Genomic DNA, 24,872 nt, shown 5'->3' on the forward strand with positions numbered 1-24,872 from the left:
GCAGCAGAACTGTTATGTATACAACTATGATTCGCCAACCTTATGGTCTGACATATCCCTCACTCTACTATTCATCAAGCAGGGGTATCAACTCTGGTTTAATGAAGATTGCAGGAGGGCATACCAGGAACAGCACCAGACATACCTAAAAACAAGGTGTCAACCTGGTGAAGTTACAACACAGGACTATTTGCACAGCAAACAGTGGTAGCAGCAGCTGAGCAATCTCACAACCAACCAATCAGATCTAAGCTCGGCAGTCTTGCACATCCCGTTGTGAACCATGGTGGACAATTAAGCAACTAACTGGGGGAGAAGGCTTGACAAATATCCCATCCTCGGGCAGCCCAGCACATCAATGCAAAAGACAAGGCTGAAACATTTGCAACCATCTTTGGGCAAAAGTGCCAGATGGATGATCCATCTTCCAGCATCACTGATGCCAATTGTCAGCCATTTCAGTTCACTCCACGTGATATCAAGAAAAGGTTGTCAGGCACTGGATACTGAAAAGCTATGGGACCTGACAGCATTCGCTAATATTACTAAAGATGTGCGATTCAGAACGAGTCACACTCCTAGCCAAGCTATCCCAGAACAGCTACAACACGGGCATCTACCCAACAATGTGAAACATTGCCCAAGTATGTCTTGTCCACAAAAAGCACGACAAATTCAACCTGACCAATTACCTACCACCCCATCAGTCTACTGTCGGTCGTCAGAGAGATGACAGTGTCGTCGACAGTGCCATCATGTGGCAGTTACTGAGCAATAACCAGCTCATTGATGCTCAGTTTCAATTCCGCCAGGGCCACTCGGATCTTGACCTCAATACAGCCTTGGTTCTCAACATGGACAAAAGAGCTGAACTCAAGAGTTGAGAGCGACTGCACTTGACATAAAGGCAGCATTTAACTGACATCAAGGAGCCAGAGGAAAAAACAGAATCAGTGAAAATAAGGGGAAAATCACTCCACTGGTTTAAGTTATACCTAGCATAAAGGAAAATAAACATACGAGAGTTGTTGGAGGTCAATTATCTCAGCCCTGGGACATTGTTGTATGAGTTCCTCTTGCACAGTTCTTCTGGCGTGCAAGAAACAATACTTTTCACTGTATACCAATACATGTGACAATAATAAATCAAAAACAATGAGCTCTGACAAAGGGTGATTCAGACTCGAAATGTTAACTCTATTCTCTCTCTACAGAAGCTGTCAGACCTGCTGAGATTTTCCAGCATTTTCTGTTTTTGTCTCTCTTATGCAATATTCAGTACCATTTGCAGCTCCTCAGATGTTCATCATAGAATCCCTACATTGCAGAAATAGGACATTTGGCCTATCGAGACTGCACCAACTCTCCGACGGAGTATCCCATCCAGACCCTATCCACATAACTCCATGTATTTATCCCACTAATCCCCCTAACCTACATATCCTGGGACACTAAGGGGAAATTTAGCATGGCCAATCAACCTAACCTGCACATCATTGGACTGTGGGAGGAAACTGGAGTACCCAGACAAAACCCACGTAAACACGGGGAGAATGTGCAAACTCCAAACAGTCACCCAAGGCCGGAATTGAACCCAGGTCCCTGTCGCTGTGAGGCAGCAGTGCTAATTGAAGCAGCAAGACCTGGACAATATCCAGGCTTGGGCTGATAAGTTGCAAGTAACGTTCATGCCACAAAAGTGCCAGGCAATAACCATCTCCAACAAGATAAAATCCAACCATCTCCCCTTGATATTCAACAGCATTATCATTGATGGACACCTAACTATCTACATCCTGGGGATTACTATTGACCAGAAATTGAATTGGGCCAGCCATATAAATTCTGTGGCTACAAAAGCAGAGCAGAGGCTGGGTATTCTGCAGCAAGTAACTCATCTCCTGACTTCACAAATGCTGTCCGCCATCTACAAGGCTTAAGTCAGGAATGTGACGAAGTAGTCTCCACTTGCTGAATGAATGCAGCTCTAACAACACTCAAGAAGTCCAAAGCAGCCTGCTTGATTAGTACACCATCCACCATCTTTTCGGCACAACATCGTGGGCCGAAGGGCCTGTTCTGTGCTGTACTGTTCTATGTTCTATCTTCAACATCCACTCCTCCACCACGAACGGAAAGTGGTAGCAGTGTGTGCCATTTACAAGCAGCACTGCAGGAACTCACCAAGGCTCCTTTCATATCACCTTCCAGACCCGCAACCTCTACCAGCAGGAAGGATGAGGACAGAAGATACATGGGAACATCACTACCTGTAAGCACCCCTCCAAGGCGCACACCATCCTAACTTGGAACTATGTATCTGTTCCTTCGCTGTTGCTGGGTGAAAATCCTGGAACTCGCTTTCAGACAGCATTTTAGGTGTTCCCAAACAACATGGACTGCAGTGGTTCAAAAAGGTGGCTCACCACCACCATCCCAAGGCCAATCCCGGATGGGCAATAAAAGCTGGCTTAGCCAGCGGCGTACACATCCCATGGATACAAAATGGGACCAGCCAATTTTCACCTTCCAACCGATGGACAAAAAAACTACCAAACTTCCCCCGACTACTGTAATAGCTAAGATCAGCTAACTTAGGCCAAACATCAAATTTGAAATCCACCTGCTTCAGTTACTCACTGAATGAAATATTAAGCAATTTTAAAATTATTTCCATTTTAAAAATATGCATTTTTCATTTTATCCAACATTTGAAATTTATGAATTTGAGGACATGGACATTGGTAAGAAATGGAAACAACTTTTGCTTTTTCTACATTAACTATGCTCAGTGTAGATATGGGACAGGTGAGAAGTCAGGTTTGTTGTTTGGTGCTGGAACACATCAGACTATTAAACAATCTCACAAGAACACTGTTCTCACTGCATTATTCACATCCACCATTCTTAATTACGTGGAGTGCCCCAGATCATTTACATTGTGAACAGTTGGTAGTGTGATTCTAAACAGTAAAAAACCGTCTTAAAGCCAACTGGTCCCTATAAGTCACTCTAGAGGCTGAGAATATAAATTTTATACCATTAGAAGAACCACCCAACCATTAAATATTTGGAAAAACTGACAGATAAAATGACCCAGGTGAGAGATATGTATACATGAAGTGGTTACTGTTCAAACTAAATACATTTCAGGAGTAAAAGCAATCTAAGTCTGTCTAGGGCAGAGCTGCTATGGATTAATAGAGTTTACAGCAAAAAGATGATTGACAAGAGAGGGATAATCATGGGAGGATAATACAGAAGCAAACTATGAGAAATATGAAAGGTGCAGAAGGAAACCAAAAAGAGAGATAAGAAAGTATGAAAGAAGTTTTGGTACTCAGCACAGCATTAAGCTAGGTATGTAAGCTGTACATCTCAAAGACTGATGGGTCATATCAAACAGCATGTCCCTTCTATTGTTTGCAATGGGCAAAGTGCAAACCATACACAACTAACCCATGCTTGCAAAACTGAAAACAATGTCCAACATTAGGTGTGATTCGTGATTGGGCAATATTTGCGAAATAATCCTCAGTGTACTAAAAGTTACGCTGACAACCAATTTAAGATCATAACCAGGCTTGCAGTGTGGCACGTGTGTGTTTTGGAAGCTACATATATTAATACACAGGGCCCTGTTCTTTGCAGACAGAAAGGACAGGGACACACATTGCACCTGTTTCAGCTAGACAAAATAAGTGATAGCCATTTGTTGGTTCATTCCTTAGGGCAATGCCTTGCCGCATCGGAATAAAGCTGCCTGGTTTAATTTTCAAACAATGCTTGACAGTTAATTGTCAGTCACCATTAACTGCTGCATTATCCATAGCGATGCCTCTACCAATCAGACTCCACTTGCCACAGTATAAAGTTATTTCCCCTGACATTTGGATTCTTGCAATTGTCTTGATGAGTAAAAGATGAAAAGCTTTGACAAAATTTCTTTTCTCAGCAATACTCAAGCTCTGTACTACCAAATGACTATAAAGCAAATTAGCGAGGCTATTACAAATATTTGAAATGATCTGCCATGGCCTGGTACATTAAATTACTGCATGCGCAGAAAAAAAGGAGTCCAAGGACACAGGAATCATTTCCTGCACCTAAATGGGTAGGTCAAAAGTATATGTAATAATGAAGTCTCAAATATGGAGCCAGAAAGTTGTGGACAACTAACAGGCATCCACAGGAAGCTCGCCATAGAGGGGTTCTCAAAGAACAGGCCATTGAAACACCACCAGTGACCCTCTAGCACGTCCTTAGGGGATAGGCAACCGGGGTAGAGAGTGATCAGGAGGGAGGTCTGGTGACCAGAGGGGAGGATTGTTAGAATGTAACCGGTGACAACTTTGTATTGGATGTAATGTGACCAATGGGAACAAGACGCAAGGATCAGCTAACCCAGTAAACCATGGAACCAATTACAGAGTGATGTAATAGTCAGCTGACCAGCTGATTCACTATAAATAAGGAACTATGTAGAATTGTGGGTAGCTTGGAGTGGCCCAGGGCGAGGCCCCAAGTTTGGAGTAATGATGTTTCTTTATTAAACTCTTTCTTTGATTTATAAGTTGGAGTAAGTTTTGTTGTATTTTCATTAGCTGCATTTTGAAGAGTTCCTTCTGAAGAAACAAGAATAGCATTAGGCAAGATCATGAAAGGGTGAAAGGGAAGTAGCAGTTGGCAGTGATTGGGGAAGGCCACAGTGGCAGGGGCGGGTTTGAGGTCATAATCACATGTGGGCGGCAGTGGCCTCTGTGGAGTGTGGAGCTGGGAGAAGCACTTTACTTCATAGTCCGATAAGTTGTTAGAGGCCAGCAGAGGCCTTTTAGACAGAGACGTACCATCAGAAAGATGACAGATAAAAAGACAATCTGTGTCAACACAGATAAATCACAATGGAGTTCTAGGGAACATCCACTTTTAACATGTTAAAGTCTTATATAGACTAACGCTTACTTCCTATGCCCTGATTTTAACATTTTATAAGGCAGAATCCTACATGAATATTAAAAAATGAACAGTCCAATTTCCCAGTCTTTTTGTTACAGGTCTCCGGGCAAAGAAGGCATGGATCAGCCAAGTTCAACTGGCAGTTTGCTTTTTTTCATAGGTACTTTTTCAGCATTTGTAGGTGTTAAACACATTTTTTGGACTTCTCATCCATTTTAGGACCTTCTTAGCCACCTGGCCCATTTGCAGCTATCCATTTTCAGATTGTAGTTTACCAGCTTCCACACATTCCCGAGCTTACCTGTGTGTTCTGCTCTGGAGTATAACATTCGGGTTTATTTAACATCACGTTTCTGGGTGCCAGATTAGTGTTGAACAACCTTCCTTTCACCTCCACCAACACCCTCTTCCCTTACATTTCATAACCAGTGGTTAGGCCTGTGCTCAATGACATCTTGTAACCTCTCTGCAACATTTGGTTCACATATCCTTTCCTCCAAGTCACCATTGATTGAAACAACCGGAATCCTTTACATGCACTCAAACTTGCTACACTGGAAGAGGATATAGTTTTAATGCCAAGTATCTTTTCTGCGAATTTGCAGGAAAGTCATTTTAGGCTGTTAGTATTATTCTATTGAAACATTTCAGAATGCAGCTGGAAATGCAATTCTATCTCCAAATGAATAAATCAATATTTTAGTCAATTGGCCAACATTATAAATGGAAACCCCAGCAATAGGGACCACAGAAAAATTGTAAGCCACAACATGCAGAACAATCAGCTTAGCAAAGAGCACTATTGCAACTGTGGTTGTCAATGGAAGAGAGATGGAAAGGTCGAATGCAGGTGTAGTGAGGAGATCAGAGGCTATAGCTCGAGTCCGCTGAGTGGGGTGGGGCAGGAGCAGCATGTCTGGTAGGGTGGTGAGGAGAAATGAGATTGGAAAGGCCAATTCATTGGATGTCGTAGATTATGGTAGACGGTGGTCAGTCAGTAGTGGGAATGGTTCACAGGTAGACACATTAGGCTGGAGCGCATGTACATATACACACGCACACCTGAGGGCCTTAAGTGAGCAGGAATTGCCCACTTAATGGCCTCAATTGGTGGTCGGGCGGGAAAGTTGTCCACAGGTATTTCAGTCATGGTTTTAATTGTGGTGGAGATTAGTAAGTAGCAGGGTCATCACCCTTCACCCTCCCTCTTCATTAAATGCCTCCATCCTTGCCACTGAAAGCTGGGGGGGAAGAGGGCACAAGACTCCACTCAGCTGCTCACTATCTGGAACTCAACATGCTAGATTGCCAGATTAATTTTACTGCACATTTATAATTTAACAAAGCACTTCACATCTATTAATTGTTAAACCAGTTTCAAAAACAGGTTAAATGATTTTAAGTGTACATCTGAAGAACTTGGTATTAGGTGTAGACACAGATTTGAGTGTCATTCGGCTCAATGCCAGATCTGAGGCGCATCAAGCAGAGATGTGCTGGTTGTATGCTATGGCATAACACCAAGGGAAGAATGATTTACTCCTTATCTTTAGCTTCTTTGGGAAGCCAGTTACGGAGTAGTACGATGGCTTGGGTCCAGATTGTGCATCTATCTTCTTAGCAGCAGGGATATTAGGTGCTTGAAAACAAAATTAAAATTAAAGGACTCTAAAGAAAGGAAAGGTTACCAGAAATATTCTTCCCATACAACCAAAAGAATGTTGTACTTTCTAATATTTTACATGTTTGATACACTCTCTTCCACCTTCTTCTTTCGAGAAAAAGATACAAAGTCTGAGGTCACGTACCAACCGACTCAAAAACAGCTTCTTCCCTGCTGCCATCAGATTTTTGAATGGACCTACCTCGCATTAAGTTGATCTTTTTCTACACCCTAGCTATGACTGTAACACTACATTCTGCACTCTCTCCTTTCCTTCTCTATGCACGGTATGCTTTGTCTGTATAGCATGCAAGAAATAAATACTTTTCACTGTATAATAATACATATGACAATAAATCAAATCAAATCAAACGTACTGACTACTGCAACCTTAAAGCTCACTTTCCAATTGGTCATGGCACCATACCATGACTGCATCCATGATGCCATAAGGGCTCCAACTCTTTGATCTGACACATTGGTGAACTGAAAGCCCCTATATATGCAGGTGTTGTGTGACCACAGTAAGGCATCCGTGCACATCATTGCAAAGTACCCTGGTGGCTGCCACAATTCAATACTGAGGAATTCCCAACTGCCTCAGATTTTCAAGCACCAACACCGATCCATGGTTGGCTTCTGGGGAACAAGAGAGATCGCTAATGACTTCCTTTAGGAAGCACAAACAGCCCAAAAGGAACTATAACAACAGCATTGTGGTGACCTGGAGTACAACAGAGGCGGCTACTGGTATTCTCAAAAGGCACGTCAGGTGCTCCACTGAGGAGGAGCTCTACAATATTCCCCTGTAAGAGTGTCCCTAATAGTAGCAATGTTTTGCATGCTGCACAATATTACGCAGCAGAAGGGCCGACAACTGGAAGGAAAAGAAAAACTAGACCCAAAGTTGGAACTTCTGAGGAGGAGGAGGAGAACAACTAGGATGAGAAAAAAAAGAGGTGAATGAGGAGTAAGAGGAAGCAGAGGAGGAGAATTAAGAAGGAGGAGGAAGAGAAAGGTGAAGTTGAGGAGGAGGAGGAGGAGGAGAAGGGGGAAGATGAAGAGGAGGAAGAGGCCCCTGTTCATTCTCAGGGATAAGGCATGGAGAAGGAAGAAGAGGACAGCAATGGCGGAGGAGCTGAGAGATAGTTCCATGTAGCCACAGCTGATCCTTTGCAGGAGGAGGTCATCATCTGAAGTGTCCTAACCCAAAATAGATCCACCTAGGGTCCCGAGAGTTCACACTTGCCGTCAGTCAGTCCCTATTGAGCAGCTTCCACATAATAAAGCATTAACATGCATGCCACAGTTCCTCAAGCATGTGCCCATATCCAACAAGGGGAAAAGCCAACCCTAAAGAATGTCAATTATATAGATATGGCTTAAAATATCACAATCATAACCCTTGTCCTCAAAATATTGCACAAACACAACTTAAGAATTCCTTCACATTTCTGCCAATGAGATAGCAAAGTTACCAACCTTTGCATTCTCAAACCATCCTCAGTATGCTGAGAGTGCCAGTAAGAAGTATGATTTCACTCAATAGCTTCACTCAATAGATAGGACTGTATCTGCTAATAGAACTGGAGTTATTGCAAATTGCACAGAGCGACGCTACAGCAGTGCTAGACCAGCTCCTTGAATAATCTTCCAGGTTATCTATGCACCTCCATGGTTCAGTTTCAGGAGTGTGCAACATCTGCAGCACGCAATAACTCCCATGTTACCTTGGCAGAGGTAGAGGCAGACTGCTCATGTCTTGTTCCACATGGCATTAAGGAGTGTGGTGGCTGACTTCATCTTGCAGCATGTGTTGGGGACCTCCTTCAAACTGCAGCCTCTGTATCCCTGAATGGGCAGAGGTGGTCACTGGCACCTGTGGAGCCAATAAGAGCTCTGACAGATAGGCTAGGAAGTTGGAAGAGGTGAAAGGTGCAGAGAAGCTCTTGGTATCTTTACCTTTCTCACTAACCTTCACAGCCCTAGGTTGGCCTTCAGGTGGGATTGACAGAGGTGGCTGCTGATGTGCAGCAATCATCCATTCCAGCAACTGCTGTACAACAGTGCAAACATCCTGTTAAAGGAACATTGTTCCTCACATATTCCATGGATGTCAGCTCTCAAACTCTGAGTGGACTAGCCAGGCTGCTGAGTGAGTCTTGCACCCATGATGCAAGCCATGATACTGCTCTCGCATCCATTCCGAATGTTGCTGATTCAGTCTCTCCAAGAGAGTTGCCATTCTCCCTGGTCGGAGCTCACATGGTTGAGTCCCTGAGACAATGCCTGAGGTGAGGTGAGGTGAGGTGACTGTCCTTGACATCAAGGCAGCATTTGAGCGAGTGAGGCATCAAAGGAGTCCGAGCAAAACTGGAGTCAATGGAAATTCGGGGGAAAAGCCTCAGCTGGTTGGAGTCATACCTGGCACAAAAGAAGATGATTGTGATAGTTGGAGGTCATTCATCTCAGCTCCAGGATATCACTACAGGAGTTCCTCAGGGTAGTGTCCCAGGCTCAACCATCTTCATCTGCTTCATCAATGACCTTCCTTCCATCATACAGTCAGAAATGGGGATATTCGTTAATGACTGCACAATATTCAGAACCATTCATGACTCCTCAGATATTGAAGCAGTCCATGTCCAAATGAAGCAAGACCTGGATAATATCAGGCTCAGGCTGACAAGTGGCAAGCAACATTTGCATCACGCAAGTGCCAGACAGTGACCATCTCCAACAAGAAAGGATCTAACCATCATCCTCTACACTGAATGCCATTACCATCACTGAAGCCCTCACTGTCAACATCCTGGGGTTACCATTGACTAGAACTGGACTATCCATATAAATACTGTACGACCAAAGCAGATCAAAGGCTAGGAATCCTGTGGCAAATAACTCACCTCCTGACTCCCCAACGCCTGACCACTATCTACAAGGCACAAGTCAGGCGTGTAATGGAATACTTTCCACTTGCCTGGATGAGTGTAGCTCCAACAATATTCAAGAAGCTCAGCACCATACAGGACAAAGCAGCCCACTTGAATGCTACCTCTTCCACAAACATTCACTTCCTCCACCACTGACGAACAGTGGCAGCCGTATGTATTACCTATAAGATGCATTGCAGGAACTCACCAAGGTCCCTTAGACAGCACCTTCCAATCCTATGACCACTACCACCTAGAAGGACAAGAGCTCCAGATACCTGGGAACATCACCACCTAGAGATTCCCATCCAGGACACTCACCATCCTGACTTGGAAATATATCGCCATTCCTTCACTGTCGCTGGATCAACATCTTGGAATTCCCTCTCTAACAGCACTGTGGGTGCACCTACACCAGAGGGACTGAAGCAATTCAAGAAGACAGCTCACCACCACCTTCTCAAGAGCAACTACGGATGGGCAATAAAATGCTGGTCCAGCCAGGAACACCCACATCCCATAAAATGAAATTTAAAAACCAATGTGGAACTCATCACCGTGATGGACTCCAGTGTTTGAGCTCACATTGCCTCAGGGAATTCCATCTGCAAGGGATTATCCAAACACTGTGCCCCAAAAGCTGATTCCCAAGGCTCAATGTTCCTGCCAACTAGAGCTTCATTGTTATTTTCCTCTGTCCTCCAAGGGGGATAGTGCATACTTATCTCTGAATCAGACACCACCTCCTGCAAGCTGATACCATAGAACCATAGAAAATTACAGCTCAGAAACAGGCCTTTTGGCCCTTCTTGTCTGTGCCGAACCATTTTATGCCTAGTCCCACTGACCTGCAATAGAACCATAGAAAACACGTGCCCTTCACCCTGTGCCACCAACTCTGGCTGCTGAAATGAGGCACAGAACCTCACTCTCCTTAGTGATACATTGTCTTGCACATATTTGTATGCTTAAATGTACTAAGCGTATATTTCATTAATGAGTGCTGTTGGGATGTGTGGGGGAGGGTTGTGGCGGTAGGTGCTTGCAAAAACGGATCTGTACAAATGAGCAATAGTCTGGAATTTGTTGCTGTCACTCTCACATGGTATTCTGCATGGCTGACCTCTAACTACCCTACTGGTTTACTCCCCGAGTCACACTGTTGTGCCACGGCCGTGTGCAGCTATGAGGGACCTGGATAAGGGCCAGTTGAATGAGCAGACCCTGTCAGATGGGTGGCAAGAGGGTAGATGGATGGGCAAAGGATCATGGCTGATGTAGTATGTATGAAACATCTCCTCAGGCATAGTAGTAACCTGCATTAATGCAGAAAATTGTTAGCAGCTATTGGTGCCAAGATGTTGCCATCTCTGTGGCTGTATCTTCTGACCATTCCCCATGTGTACTTCTTCACTGCAAGAAAGGGAGTTCCAGGTTTTTGACTGAATGGCAATGAAAGTATGGTGATATAGTTCCAGATCAGCTGATGGTGATGGTGTCTGCTGCCCTTGTCCTTCTAGACGATGCAGATTACAGGTTTAAAAAGTGCTGTCAAAAGGAGACTTGGGCGAGTTACTGCAGTGCATCTTGTAGGTGGATATATTGCTGCCACAGTGCATTGGTGAAGGGAGTGAATGTTTAACGTGGTGAATGGACTGCCAATAAAGTGGGATGCTTTGACCTGGAAGGTGTCAAGTTTCAAGTGTTGTTGGAGCCACACTCATTCAGCAAAGTGGAGAGTAATCTATCACACTCCTTGACTTGCAGGTGGTAAATAGGCTTTGAGGAATCAGGAGGAGAATTACTCACCACAGAATTCCCAGCCTCTGACCTACTCCTGTAGTTACAATATTTGTATGACTGGTCTAATTAAGTTCCTGATGAATTTTAACTCCCAAGATGTTGATAGTGGGGGACTCAACTCTGGTAATGCTGTTAAAAGTCAAGGTGAGATAGTTTCTAACAAGAGAGAATGTCATTGCCTGGTACTTGTGTGGCACATAGTTACTAGCCACATTATCAGCCCAAGCCCGAATGTTGTTTAGATCTTGCATATGGACATGGACTGAGTCAGTATCTGAACAGTTGTGAATGATCCTAAAGATTTTGTAATCATCAGCAAACATCCACACTTCTGACCTTATGTTGGAGGGAAAGTCAATGTTGAAGCAATTGAAGCTTGTTCAACCTAGGACCATGTGGAATTCCTGCAGTGATCTCCTGTGGCTGAGATGGCTGGCATTCAACAACCACAACTGTCTTTGTTTGTATTAAGTATGACTCCAACAAATAGAGGGTTTTCCTCAATTCCCATTGATTTCAATTTTTAGCCTTTTAGATTTATAAAAAGACAAAGAAATCAATATTGATAACATTTGTTAGTAATTCCAACCCAATATTACAATTAACATTTAGATTTAACTAACTAGCATTTTTATTCATGATAAGGGCGGCAACGGTGGCACAGTGGTTAACATTGCTGCCTCAGTGCCAGGGACCTGGGTTTGATTCTCGGCTTGGGTCACTGTCTGTGTGGATTTTGCACATTCTCCCCATGTCTGCGTGGGTTTCCTCCAGGTACTCCAGTTTCCTCCCACAGTCCGAATGATGTGCTGGTTAGGTGCATTGGTCATGCTAAATTCTCCCTCAGTGTACCCGAACAGGCACTGGAGTGTGGCAACCAGGTGATTTTCACAGTAACTTCATTGCAGTGTTAATGTAAGCTTATTTGTGACGGTAATAAATAAACTCTAAATGGTGGGAAACAACTTCATATTCTACATGACCAGTGGCAACTGCCCAAGTTTAGGCTTGTAGTTATCATATTTAGGAACCAAGTGAACATAATCATCTGCAAACAAATCCTGTTTCCTCGATTCTTTATTCACAAGAATTAAAAAATATCACCTTGCAGTGTTTTAATATGTGTGTGAATCCTTTGAAGATGCATGTCCAGAATTCCAAAGAGCTATCTCAATTCTATTGGAATGAAAATTCAGAGAAACTGCTCAATCCTTGGATCATGGAGCTTTTACAGAACATAGTCTTTTTTATATTCCTTTATTCTATATTTTTCAGCTGTCATGTCTTAGATCAGTCTCCGAGGTGAGCCCAAACTCTCTAGGCTTTTGAGGGAATTGTTTCCTTGCTTTGTTGCCTAGGTAAATATTTATGAGCATTCCCAAGACATCACAAATAAATCCCTGATCTGTCAATTAATTTTATTCCACAAGAATTATTCTCATATCTCACCATTAATACAACATCATATCTTGTTCAAATTTTCAGCTGTTAAGCAAATTTAAGAAACATAGAACAAGTGTTTGACTTAACTCTGGATCAATGACTGTTTTCTGGAACTGTTGCCAATGTTAGTTAGAAATTTTTAACTCATTCAAAAGAAAAAACAAGCGCACATGTATCCATAACTAAACCACTGACATTGTCTCTGCATTTTTGAAAATCATGTGCTAGACTCTTTCTAAAGCCTATTAGAGAGCGATTCAATGAGCACCATTCTTCTGGAGATTGTTGAGTAATAAGCAGAGCCATCAATGAGACTGACTCGATGAACATGAGACTCAAAAAAAGTAGACTGCATCACTGAAGAGCACAATTACAGGTTTCTTACTAATCCACTGTGCATATCTCATTCTAATAGCTTTCTGACATAAATATCTTTGTAATTCACTTTAGCTGAAGATGGGAATTAACAATTACTTTATAGTTTGATTATAATGGCAAAAAGGTTGGATTTAACACAAATCCTCCAATCTAGTGTCAGAGTCAAAAACATTCATTTGTCTGGTACATCATGTCACAGAGCAAATTGAAATTCAAGTAGCTAAAATGTAAACATTAATAATCAGCCTCCCCTAATCTCCTGATCACTTGTATTAGTTATATAAAACACATATTTTGTATCTTCAGCTGCTTTCTCATATCTACTTTATTCACTTGTTTATAGGCATGTATTAATGTGAATGCATATATTCCCAAACGACAAGTGTAGAGCACAGTATACCAAATATTCTGTGAAGCCGACTACCTGAATGAAACAGAAAGCTCCATTAAACTTAATGCACCCACAATAAGTTCTGAATATGCAATTAAAATAATCTACATTTCTTTAAAACCTATTATGAACAAAGAAACCAGTGTGCTTTTTTGAGTCAAAACCAAGTCGGACTAGAGAGGGTAGCAAAGAGTCAGCAGAAACAGGATGTTAAGGATACTTTTGAAGGGAAGAAAGGAGGTGGCAAGGTACACCGCATTGAGGGTGGTCAGAGGAAGGGAATATCGTAAGGCAGAAAGAAGGGATGGAAAGAGTGATCATTTGCTAAAATTTGTAAATGCCAGCTAATCTCAAAACTCTGCTCCCAATACTCTGGACTCCCAGAGTTTCAATTTTTAAAATGTTTTAGTTTCACTTAAGGGTGATCTTACAGAGGTTTATAAAATAATGAGGGGTATAGATCAGGTAGATAGTTAACAGCTTTTCCCAAAGGCAGGGGAGTCTAAAACTAGAGGACATAGGTTTAAGATGAGAGGGGAGAGACACAAAAGAGTCCAGAAGGGCAGTTTTTTTTCACACAGAGGGTGGTGAGTGTCTGGAACAAGCTGCCAGAGGTAGTAGTAAAGGCAGGTACAACTTTGTCTTTTAAAAAGCATTTAGACAGTTACATGGGTATAGAGGGATATGGGCCAAATACAGGTAATTGGGACAAACTTAGTGGTTAAAACAAAGGGCGGCATGGACAAACTGGGCCAAAGGGCCTGTTTCCATGCTGTAAACATCTATAACTCTATATTTAAATCCTCTCACTGTCATGCTTCTTCCTATAGGGGGCATGGTTAGTAAGTTTGCAGATTACACCAAGATTGGTGGCATAGTGGACAGTGAAGAAAGTTATCTCCAATTGCAACAGGATCTTGACCAATTGGGCCAGTGGGCTGACAAATGGCAGATGGAATTTAATTTAGACAAATGCGAGGTGATGCATTTTGGTAGATTGAACCAGGGCAGGACTTACTCAGTTAATGGTGGGGTGTTGGGGAGAGTTACAGAACAAAGAGATCTAGGGGTACATGTTCATAGCTCCTTGAAAGTGGAGTCACAGGTGGACAGAGTGGTGAAGAAGACATTCAGCATGCTTGGTTTGATCGGTCAGAACATTGAATACAGGAGTTGGGACGTCTTGTTGAAGTTGTACAAGACATTGGTAAGGCCACACTTGGAATACTGTGTGCAATTCTGGTCACCCTATTATAGAAAGGATATTATTAAACTCGAAAGAGTGCAGAAAATATCTACTAGGATACTACCGGGACTTGATGGATTGAGTTATAAGGAGTGGCTGAATAGACTGGGACTTTTTTCTCTGGAGCGTAGGAGGCTGAGGGGTGACCTTATAGAGGTCTATAAAATAATGAGGGGCATAGGCAAGGTAGATAGTCAATATCTTTTCCCAAAGGTAGGGGAGTCTAAAACTAGAGGGCATAGGTTTAAGGTTAGAGGGGAGAGATACAAAAGTGTCCAGAGGGGCAATTTTTTCACACAGAGGGTGGAGTGTCTGGAACAAGCTGCCAGAGGTAGTAGTAGAGGCGGGTACAATTTTGTCTTTTAAAAATCATTTAGATAGTTACATGGGTACGATGGGTATAGAGGGATATGGGCCAAATGCGGGCAATTGGGATTAGCTTAGGGGTTTTTAAAAAAAAGGGTGGCATGGACAAGTTGGGCTGAAGGGCCTGTTTCCATGCTGTAAACCTCTATGACTCTATTCCTATAACCTTTCCCCTCACCACTCCCCACTTCATTCCACAAGTTCTCAGCTCCTCAGAGCCAGCCTCTTGTACACTCTCCCACTTTCTTCATTCCAACAGTGCCTTCAGCCACCTTGGCACCACACTCTGGAATTCCCTACATTCCTCTGTTTCCTTAATTCTTCTTAAAAGCCACCTTATTGACCATGCTTTTGGTCAGCCCTTCAAACCTAACTTTTTTTGTGTCTGGGAAGTGTGAAGGGACATTTTTCTACAAGGAAGATGTTTATATAAAAAGGTACGGTTGTGACTCATATTATATTGAGCCCCAAGTGAATTTGTGGGAGGTAAGGATGGTGCCATTGTCATTTGACATTTTAAAGGTTCTAATTTAATTGTTTATGTATTATGTGGTTTGGTAATATTGGGAGAGTGGTTAAAAGTCTAGGAAAACTGAAAGGGATATGATGGGGACTGGGAAAAGTTTGGAACGCAAGAATATTAGGAAGAAGTATTCAGAATAGGATGGAAAATCTTACAGGAAGTACTTTGCGTTTCAAATGTGGAATTGGTAAGATGAGGTGTTGGGTTACGGCACTGGTGCAAGATGGTCTCCACAGAATGGTATCTCAGGGATGATGACAACTGGGACCAAAGGAAGGATATTGCTGCGTGTGAGAGTAATCACTTCTAGATCTTGAAGCAATGAGAGATGAGTGGCGAGAAATAGGCGCCGCAAACAGTATAAGAGACTCCAGCAACACTGGAGACGGGTGCACTGATTGGATTATGTTCATTGCAAAATTCATCAAGACTGATTGCACCACCAGTTTCAAATCAAAAAGCAAAGATTATTTAAAAAAAGGGTAGGGTAGAACTTTGGTCTTCATAGCTAATATAGTTAAAATTAAGGTGTAATTTTCCTTTTTGACGCAAGTCAAGAAATGAAACCTTGTATGTGCACTTTTTGTCACAATTACCTTAAAATTTTAAAAAAAGTGTTTGTGATATTAATCAAACTTGAGGAATTAGGATCATGAGAATCAGTAAACACATAAATAAAGTCTGCAACACTTTTGAAAATAAAGTAAGCCATTCTTTTGTTAATTTTTGGTCTTAATCACATTCCAAATTTGACGTTAGAAATGAGAAGCAGTTTCAATGTCTTGCAATTAACCAATAAATACAGGATTGAAAAAAAAGATTCCAACATATCCCAAGTGTTTCATATGCAAGGCATCAACTTTGGCACGTGGTAAATGCAGTTATGTGTAAAAGTAAGAAGTCTCAACACCATGTTAAAGTCCAACAGGTTTATTTGGTAGCACAAGCCACAAGCTTTCGGAGCGCTGCTCCTTCATCAAGTGAGTGGGAGTTCTGTTCACAAACAGGGCAAATAAAGACACAAACTCAATTTACAAAATAATGGTTGGAATGCAAGTCTTTACAGGTAATCAAGTCTTAAAGGTACAGACAATGTGAGTGGAGAGAGGGTTAATCACAGGTTAAAAAGAGATGTGTATTGTCTCCAGCCAGGACAGTTAGTGAGATTTTGCAAGCCCAGGCAAGTCGGGGTGTTTCAGATGAGGAGGATCGCAACAGACACCTCCAGACGCTGAAAGATATCCTCATAAGAACAGGATATGTTGCTCGACTCATCGATCGACAGTTCCGATGCGCCCCAGCGAAAAACAGCACCAACCTCCTCAGAAGACAAACACGGGACACGGCGGACAGTACTTCCCCGGAGTGGAGAAGCTACGACATCTTCTCCGGAGCCTTCAACATGTCTTCGATGAAGACGAACATCTTGCCAAGGCCATCCCCACACCCCCACTTCTTGCCTTCAAACAACCACATAACCTCAAACAGACCATTGTCCGCAGCAAACTACCCAGCCTTCAGGTGAACAGTGACCACGACACCACACAACCCTGCCACAGCAACCTCTGCAAGACGTGCCGGATCATCGATGCCATCATCTCACATGAGAACACCATCCACCAGGTACACGGTACATACTCTTGCAACTCGGCCAACGTTGTCTACCTGATATGCTGCAGGAAAGGATGTCCCGAGGCATGGTACATTGGGGAGACCATGCAGACGCTACGACAATGGATGAATGAACACCACTTGACAATCACCAGGCAGGAGTGTTCTCTTCCTGCTGGGGAACACTTCAGCAGTCACGGGCATTCAGCCTCTGATCTTCGGGTAAGCGTTCTCCAAGGCAGCCTTCACGACACACGACAACGCAGGATCGCTGAGCAGAAACTGATAGTCAAGTTCCGCACACACGAGGACAGCCTCAACAGGGATCTTGGATTCATGTCAACTATCTGCAACCTCCATGACTTGCCTGGGCTTGCAAAATCTCACTAACTGTCCTGGCTGGAGACAATACACATCTCTTTTTAACCTGTGCTTAACCCTCTCTCCACTCACATTGTCTGAACCTTTAAGACTTGATTACCTGTAAAGACTCGCATTCCAACCATTATTTTGTAAATTGAGTTTGTGTCTTTATACGCCCTGTTTGTGAACAGAACTCCCACTCACCTGATGAAGGAGCAACGCTCCGAAAGCTTGTGGCTTGTGCAACCAAATAAACGTGTTGGACTTTAACCTGGTGTTGTGAGATTTCTTATTGTGCCAACGTCGGCATTTCTACATCATGTGTAAAAATGGCAGGAATATCGTGTACAGCAAAAAAGAGGAATGCTGGCCAGAAAACAAGGAAAGCATCTTGCCTTAGGAACTTTAACATCCCTCTGAACCACCAGAATCGACAGGTAAAGCCTCAACTGAATAAGGAAAAACTTTATCTTCACCTTCTAGACAGTAAACTGCCAGAGTGCATTATCCATCTATTATAAAACACTCAATTTTCATTACCATGGAAATTAAATCAGTCACTTTCCACAATTTTTGGTAATGTTGGAAATAACATTAGACAGGACGTCAGATGCATGTGATAAAGGAACATCTGTGATTATGGGTGACTTTAATCTGCATATGGTTGGGTGAGTCAAATATGTCACAGCACAATAGAGGAATTTCTGGAGTGCATACAGGATGGTTTTCTGGACCAATACATTGAGGACCCAACAGGGGACCAGGCATTCATAGCAAGAAGATTTGAGTATAGGAATAGGGATGTTTTACTGCAATTGTATAGGGTGTTGGTGAGGCCACATCCTGGAGTAGTGTGTGCAATTTTGGTGTCCTTATCTGAGGAAGGAAGGATGTCCTTGCTGTAGAGGGAGCGCAGCAAAGGTTTGCCAGGCTGATTCCTGGGATGGAAGGTCTTTCATATATGGAGAGACTAAGTTGGTTAGGATTGGAGTTTAAAAGAATGAGAGGGGATCTTATAGAAACTTATAAACTTCTATTTGTACTATAGGCCCACAAATAGTCAACGGGAATTAAAAGAACAAATATGTAGGGAGATTGGGGAGAATTGCAGGAGTAATAGGTTTGTCATATTAGGGGATTTAAATTTTCCTAACATAGACTGGGACTGCCATAGTGTTAAGGGCTTAGATGGGGTGGAATTTGTTAAGTGTGTTCAGGAAAGTTTCCTCAGGCAGTATGTGGAGGGTCCTGCTTGGGAAAGGGCAAAACCTGACCTACTCTTGGGAAATAGGGCAGGGCAAGTGACTGAGGGGGACCACTTTGGGACCAGTGACCATAGTTCTATTAATTTTAAAATAGTGATGGAAAGGGACAAAACTGGTTCACAGGTGTAAGTTTGAAATTGGGCAAGGCAAATTTTGATGGAATTAGACAGGAGCTCGCAAGGGTTTATGGGAGTAGCTTGTTTGAGGGCAAAGGGACTTCCGGCAAGTGGGAGGCCTTTAAAAAAGTGATATAGCTAGAGTTCAGGGTCTAAATGTTCCTGTTAAAGTAAAGAGCAAAGCTGGCAGGAGTAGAGAGTCCTGGATGATAAAACATACTGAGGTTTTGACCAGGAAAAAGGAGGCATGGCTCAGATACACGCAGCTGGCATCAAGGGATTCCCTGGAGGTGTACAGGAGATACAGGAGTATACTCGAGGAGGAAATTAGGAGGGCAAAAAGGGGGCATGAGGTAGCTTTGGCTGAGAGGATTAAGGTGAATCCAAAGGGATTCTTTAAGTATATTAAAGGAAAAAAGGACTAGAGAGAGAAAATAGGATCCCTCAAGGACCAAAGTGGACATATGTGTGTAACCGCAGGAGATAGGCGAAGTTCTCAATGAATATTTCTCCTCTGCGTTTATGGAGGAGAAAGACATGAAGACTTGGGAACCTGAGAAAGTTAGTGGCTATATATTGGGGACAGTTCGTATTCCAGTAGAGGAGATGATGGACATATTAAAATGGATGAAGGTGGATAAATCACCTGGCCCTGACCAGGTATATCCAAAAACACTATGTGAGGCTAGAGAAGAAATTGCAGGAGCCCTGGCTGAGATATTTGCATCGTCATTAGCCATGGATGATGTACCAGAAGAGTGGAAGGTAGCAAATGTTGTGCCCTTGTTTAAGAAGGGCTGCAAAGAAAAACCTGGGAATTATAGACCGATGAGCCTAACACCTGTGGTGTGTAAGTTTCCAGAGACGATTCTGAGGGATAAGATATACAGGCATTTGGAAAGACAGGATTTGATTAGGAGTAGTCAGCACGACTTTGTGCATGGGAGATCATGCCTTACAAATTTGTTAAAGTTCTTTGATGAAGTGACCAGGAATGTTGATGAGGGCAGGGCGGTAGATGCAGTCTATATGGACTTCAGTAAGGCTGCACTTGGAGTATTGTGTTCAGTTTAGGTCGCCCTGCTATAGGAAAGATGTTATTAAACTAGGGAGTGCAGAAGAGTACAAGGATGTTGCCAGGACTCAAGGGACTGAGTTATAAGGAGAGATTGGACAGGCTATGAGTTTTTTCTTTGGAGCGTAGGAGACCGACGGGTGATCTTATAGGGAGTATAAGATCATGAGGATGGATAAAGTGGACGCACTCAGCCTTTTTCCCAGGGTTGGGTAATTGAGAACTAGAGGGCATAGGTTTAAGTTAAGAGGAGAAAAAATTAATGTGAACCTGAGGAGCAACTTTTTTTTTAACGTTTGTGGAATGAGCTGCGGAGGAAGTGGTTGAGGCAAGGAAACTGACAACATTTAAAAAGCATTTGGACAGATACATGGAGTGGAAAGGTTTAGAGGGATATGGGCCAAATGGGTTAACTTAGATGAGCTTTTTGGTCGTCACGGACCAGTTTTGACCGAAGGGCCTGCCTATCTCCTTTCCATAGATTCTATGAGGATTAGACAGGGTATATTCAGAAAGAATGTTCCTGCTCGTGGGGGAGTCCAGAAATAGGGGTTACAGTTTGAGGATAAGGGCTAAACCTTTTAGTACTGAGGTGAAAAGAATTTTTTTCACCCAGAGCGATGAATCTGTGGAACTCACGACCACAGAAAGCAGTTGAGGTCAAAACAGTGTGTGATTTGAAGAAGAAATTAGATGTAGCTCTGGGGGTTAAATGGAAGGAATAGGGGGGGAAGGCAGGATCATGATGATCAGCCATGGTCATAATGAATGGCGGAGCAGGCTTGGAGGGCTGAATGGTCTACTCCTGCTTCTATTTTCTATGCATGTTTCTATGTATAATTAGCAGCCAATCTGCAATGCAGTTTCCCATCTATACAGGGAAGGTGAAAATTACCCCCAAAATCTAATTTCATATCCAACATGCTGCACTTTCTCAATATTGACTGAGATAGCAGCTTAGAATTCATGCTCAACTCCTGGTTCAAGTCAACACAGCAAAAAGGGGTAACCAGAGAAACCTGCACAACAAAAATAAAATTGAAATAAATATGCTGAAAACAACCTTTAACAAATATCAATTTGAGAGGAACAGATGACACCATCTTGATTTTGTAACCATGCTAACAAGAAATAAAAATTGTCCGGTGTGCACACTTCTCAATTGCATGTGTGTGCTCAAGGCATGGAACAAAACATGGAAAAACTGAAGTGTATTCATATTGTGTAAAAAACACTCATAAATAATTACTTAACAAAGAAACAGTAATACTCTCTCTTTGAATTAATTCCTACCCTGCACATTATTATCAGAGACCCAGACAGTCCACAGCAAGAAAAGCAGTTGTAAGTTGACACCTGGCTTGAATGAAATGTCTGTTCCTTGCAGAATTAATAAAAATGGCATCTAATTTAGTTGCAAGCTTACCTTGGATAGGACCAAGTGATGATCATATTTCTTCCCACATGCCTGTCAATTTGGTAGGCTGCTGCAGAAGGCAGTGTAACAGTATTCTAAGGAGACACTGTTGTCAAGATCAGTAGGGCTTCGACATCTCTGGCCTTACCAGGTTACTTGCCCAATTACAGGCTGCCCTGCACCCTCAATGACTCCCTGCTATTATCGGGGCTCATGTATCAAATGATTCGGCAGGTTATGCTTGCATGACGGTAGCATGAAACTGTAGCAAATTGGACCAAATGCGTAATTAGGAGAAAGCATAGTTTTTATTCGTTATTATAATTTTGTCATTGATGTGATTTTATCAATCTGAGTAGGTCCATGTTAATGTTCTACATAAAACAAAGAATGGATAATGGGTCCAAGTATTGACTCTTCAATTGAAATGACAATGATGTAATTCCATGTGTAGCAACCAAACAGACCCAAAAATAACGCACGTTAATTTATTTTTGCGACTGCTTCCAAGTGTAGTCTAGCTACATTTAATTTTATCTTCTACAAAGTTATTCCTTTGTTTCTGTAACTTGTTTTATTTCCTGTATTTTCTTTCTTCTATTCTATATCAACATTATCATTTTTGTTTTGCGCATTGCTGTTTCTTCCTGAGCTGGGCATGGTCATATTCTGTTCAAAAGTTTCTTTCCTCATAAACTTAAGTGGACCAGATATTTTAACAGCGTTGACTTATGATCCTAGCAATCTATTTTTGTCACTGCAGACAAAAGAGTCCCCCTTATAAAGTGTATTTCTACAATTTAATAACTACATCTTAAATTAAAGCATTACATAAATAGCATACTGAAAAAGTAGAATATAAATAAAGGGTTAGAGAGGATAGCGTGGCTCGAATAAAATGAAGGCATACAAAGAATAGAATGCTCTGGGGAAAAAAAAGCTACAACCACATAGGTAATTTAATTATGGGTGTATTGTATTCTGGTAAAGACCTATTGGGTAAACAAGGTAGGAAATCCATTGTATTGAGTGATGTGATTAGATCTGTACAGTCTTGAATATACTCATATGATCTGTATAAAAGACGGCTGCAACAGGACAAATTTGAGCAGATCCTTCTGATCACTCCCAAAGTGCAAAATAAAGTAATACTGAATGGATTTGCCACGATGTAGGTTGTTCTTTAAAAATTTTCTTTAACAATACACAGGTTCCGCTGCAATACAATGTTCAAGTTAAATCATGGACACAGGAGGACATATCATGATGCAAGTATTCCTTAACACCCTGCTGTAATAAAAAGGGTTAAATCTAACTGAGTGCTAAGCTAATGAGACAGTATACATAATCACAAGTAGTAATGCACTGTCTCATGATTCTACTCTCTCTTGTAGACCTCATGGAAAGATGTAGACACAGTAAAATGTCGCAAGAAAGTCAACATTTTCTTACCTCAGCAAACTCTGTAAATATTCTGTGTTAGCCACAATACTAAGAATATTATATGGTGGCAATTATCATAAAGCTTCAAGGAGGTCACAGGTCTCAACCAAGCAGAAGCGTGGTGGAACTGGCACAGAGGATTTACCAGGTAGAACATGGCAAAACTGAACTGCAGTCTATACACAAATGCAACAGGATTTGGACAATATCCAGGATTAGACTGTCAAGTGTAACTATCATTCGCACCACACCAGTGCCACAAGGCAGGTCAGAGGCTAGAAATCCTGTGGTAAGTAACTCATCTCCTGACTCCCCAAAGCCTGATCACCATCTACAAGGCAAACATCAGGAGTGTGAATGAATACTCTCCCTTTGCCTGATGAGTGTAATTCCAAGAACACTCAAGAAGCTGGACATCATCCAGAACAAAGCAACACACCTGATTGGCATTCCTTTCACAAACATTCACTCTCTCCACCACCGACACACAGTAACATCAGTGTGTACCACTTCAAACAGACACTGCAGAACCTCTGTAAGGCTCCTTAGGCAGCACATTCCAAACCTACGGCCACTGCCATCTAGAAGGACAAGGGCAGCACATACAATGGGAACACCGCCACCTGCAAGTTCCCCTCCAAGCAACTCCTTATCCTGACTTCGAAATAAGTCGCCCTTGCTTCACTGTTGCTGTGCCAAAATCCTGGTACTCCCTCCCCAACAGCACAATGTTGTTCCTACACCACATGGACTGCAGCAGTTCAAGATGGCCACTCACCACAGCTTTCTCAAGGGCCACATTCTTGAATGAATAAAAAAAACAGGCCAGAGCGCTATTATATGCATAGGGTGGCTGGAGAGATGATATCCTAGAAATGCAAGGAATCAAAGAATAAAAATCTATGTACAAGGAAATAATAAAAGCACTCGATACCTACTTCAATCTGCAAAAGAATACCATTGCCAAGTGGGTTAAATTTAACGAGCGTACTCAAGGACAAGAGGAAAGTATTGATGCATTTGTAAACAATCAATATCATATAGACTTGCAGAGAACTGAGAAATTGGCAGCTTAAAATATGCACTAATCAGGGGCTGTATTGTTGTCAGACTCTTGGATGAAGCATTTTCTAACTGCTTGGCGGTCATTGGATGCTATAACCTTAACAAAGGCGGTTCAAGTGAGCAGAAAACATGGGGTCAAGAAGCAAAAATCAGTGACTCCAGGTAATAGGGAGAACTACATCCCAAAAACAACTTAATCTGTGCAATATATTACATTTAAAAGCAGAGAAGTGGACGTACAAAAACAGGGGAGACAGGACGGGTATTTATCAACCATCTCTGTTAATTGTAATTGATGAGGCAATGAAAAAAAATCACAGGCATGAAAATTGTCCTGCCAAAGATGCCAAATGCTGTTTTTGCAGAAAGGAGGGTCACTTTCAAGTTTTGTGTCACAGCAAGCAGCTGTACTTAAGAAAGCCCACCAACTTAGCCTACTTTCTCAGGAGGCTAAGGAAATTTGGCATGTCCGCAACAACTCTCACCAACTTTTACAGATGCACCATAGAAAGCATTCTTTCTGGTTGTATCATAGCTTGGTATGGCTCCTGCTCTACCCAAAACCGCAAAAAAACTACAAACAGTCGTGAACGAAGCCTAGTCCATCACTTAAACTAGGCTCCCAACCATTGACACTGTCAACACTTCCCGCTGCCTCGGAAAAGCAGCCAGCATAATCAAGGACCCCACGCACTCCAGACATACTCTCTTCCACCTTCTTCCGTCAGGAAAAAGATACAAAAGTCTGAGGACATGTACCAACCAACACAAGAACAGCTTCTTCCTTGCTGCCATCAGACTTTTGAATGGACCTA

General features: G+C 42.3%; 1 protein-coding gene across 7 annotated transcripts in view; it reads right to left on the minus strand.

Annotated features, from left to right (window-relative positions):
• nme7 (NME/NM23 family member 7) overlaps positions 1–24,872 on the minus strand; it is a 181,324-nt gene that overhangs the window by 70,186 nt on the left and 86,266 nt on the right. The gene's annotated exons all lie outside the window — the stretch shown is intronic.

Source organism: Mustelus asterias, chromosome 17, assembly GCF_964213995.1.
Source record: "Mustelus asterias chromosome 17, sMusAst1.hap1.1, whole genome shotgun sequence".
Lineage (NCBI taxonomy): Eukaryota > Metazoa > Chordata > Chondrichthyes > Carcharhiniformes > Triakidae > Mustelus > Mustelus asterias.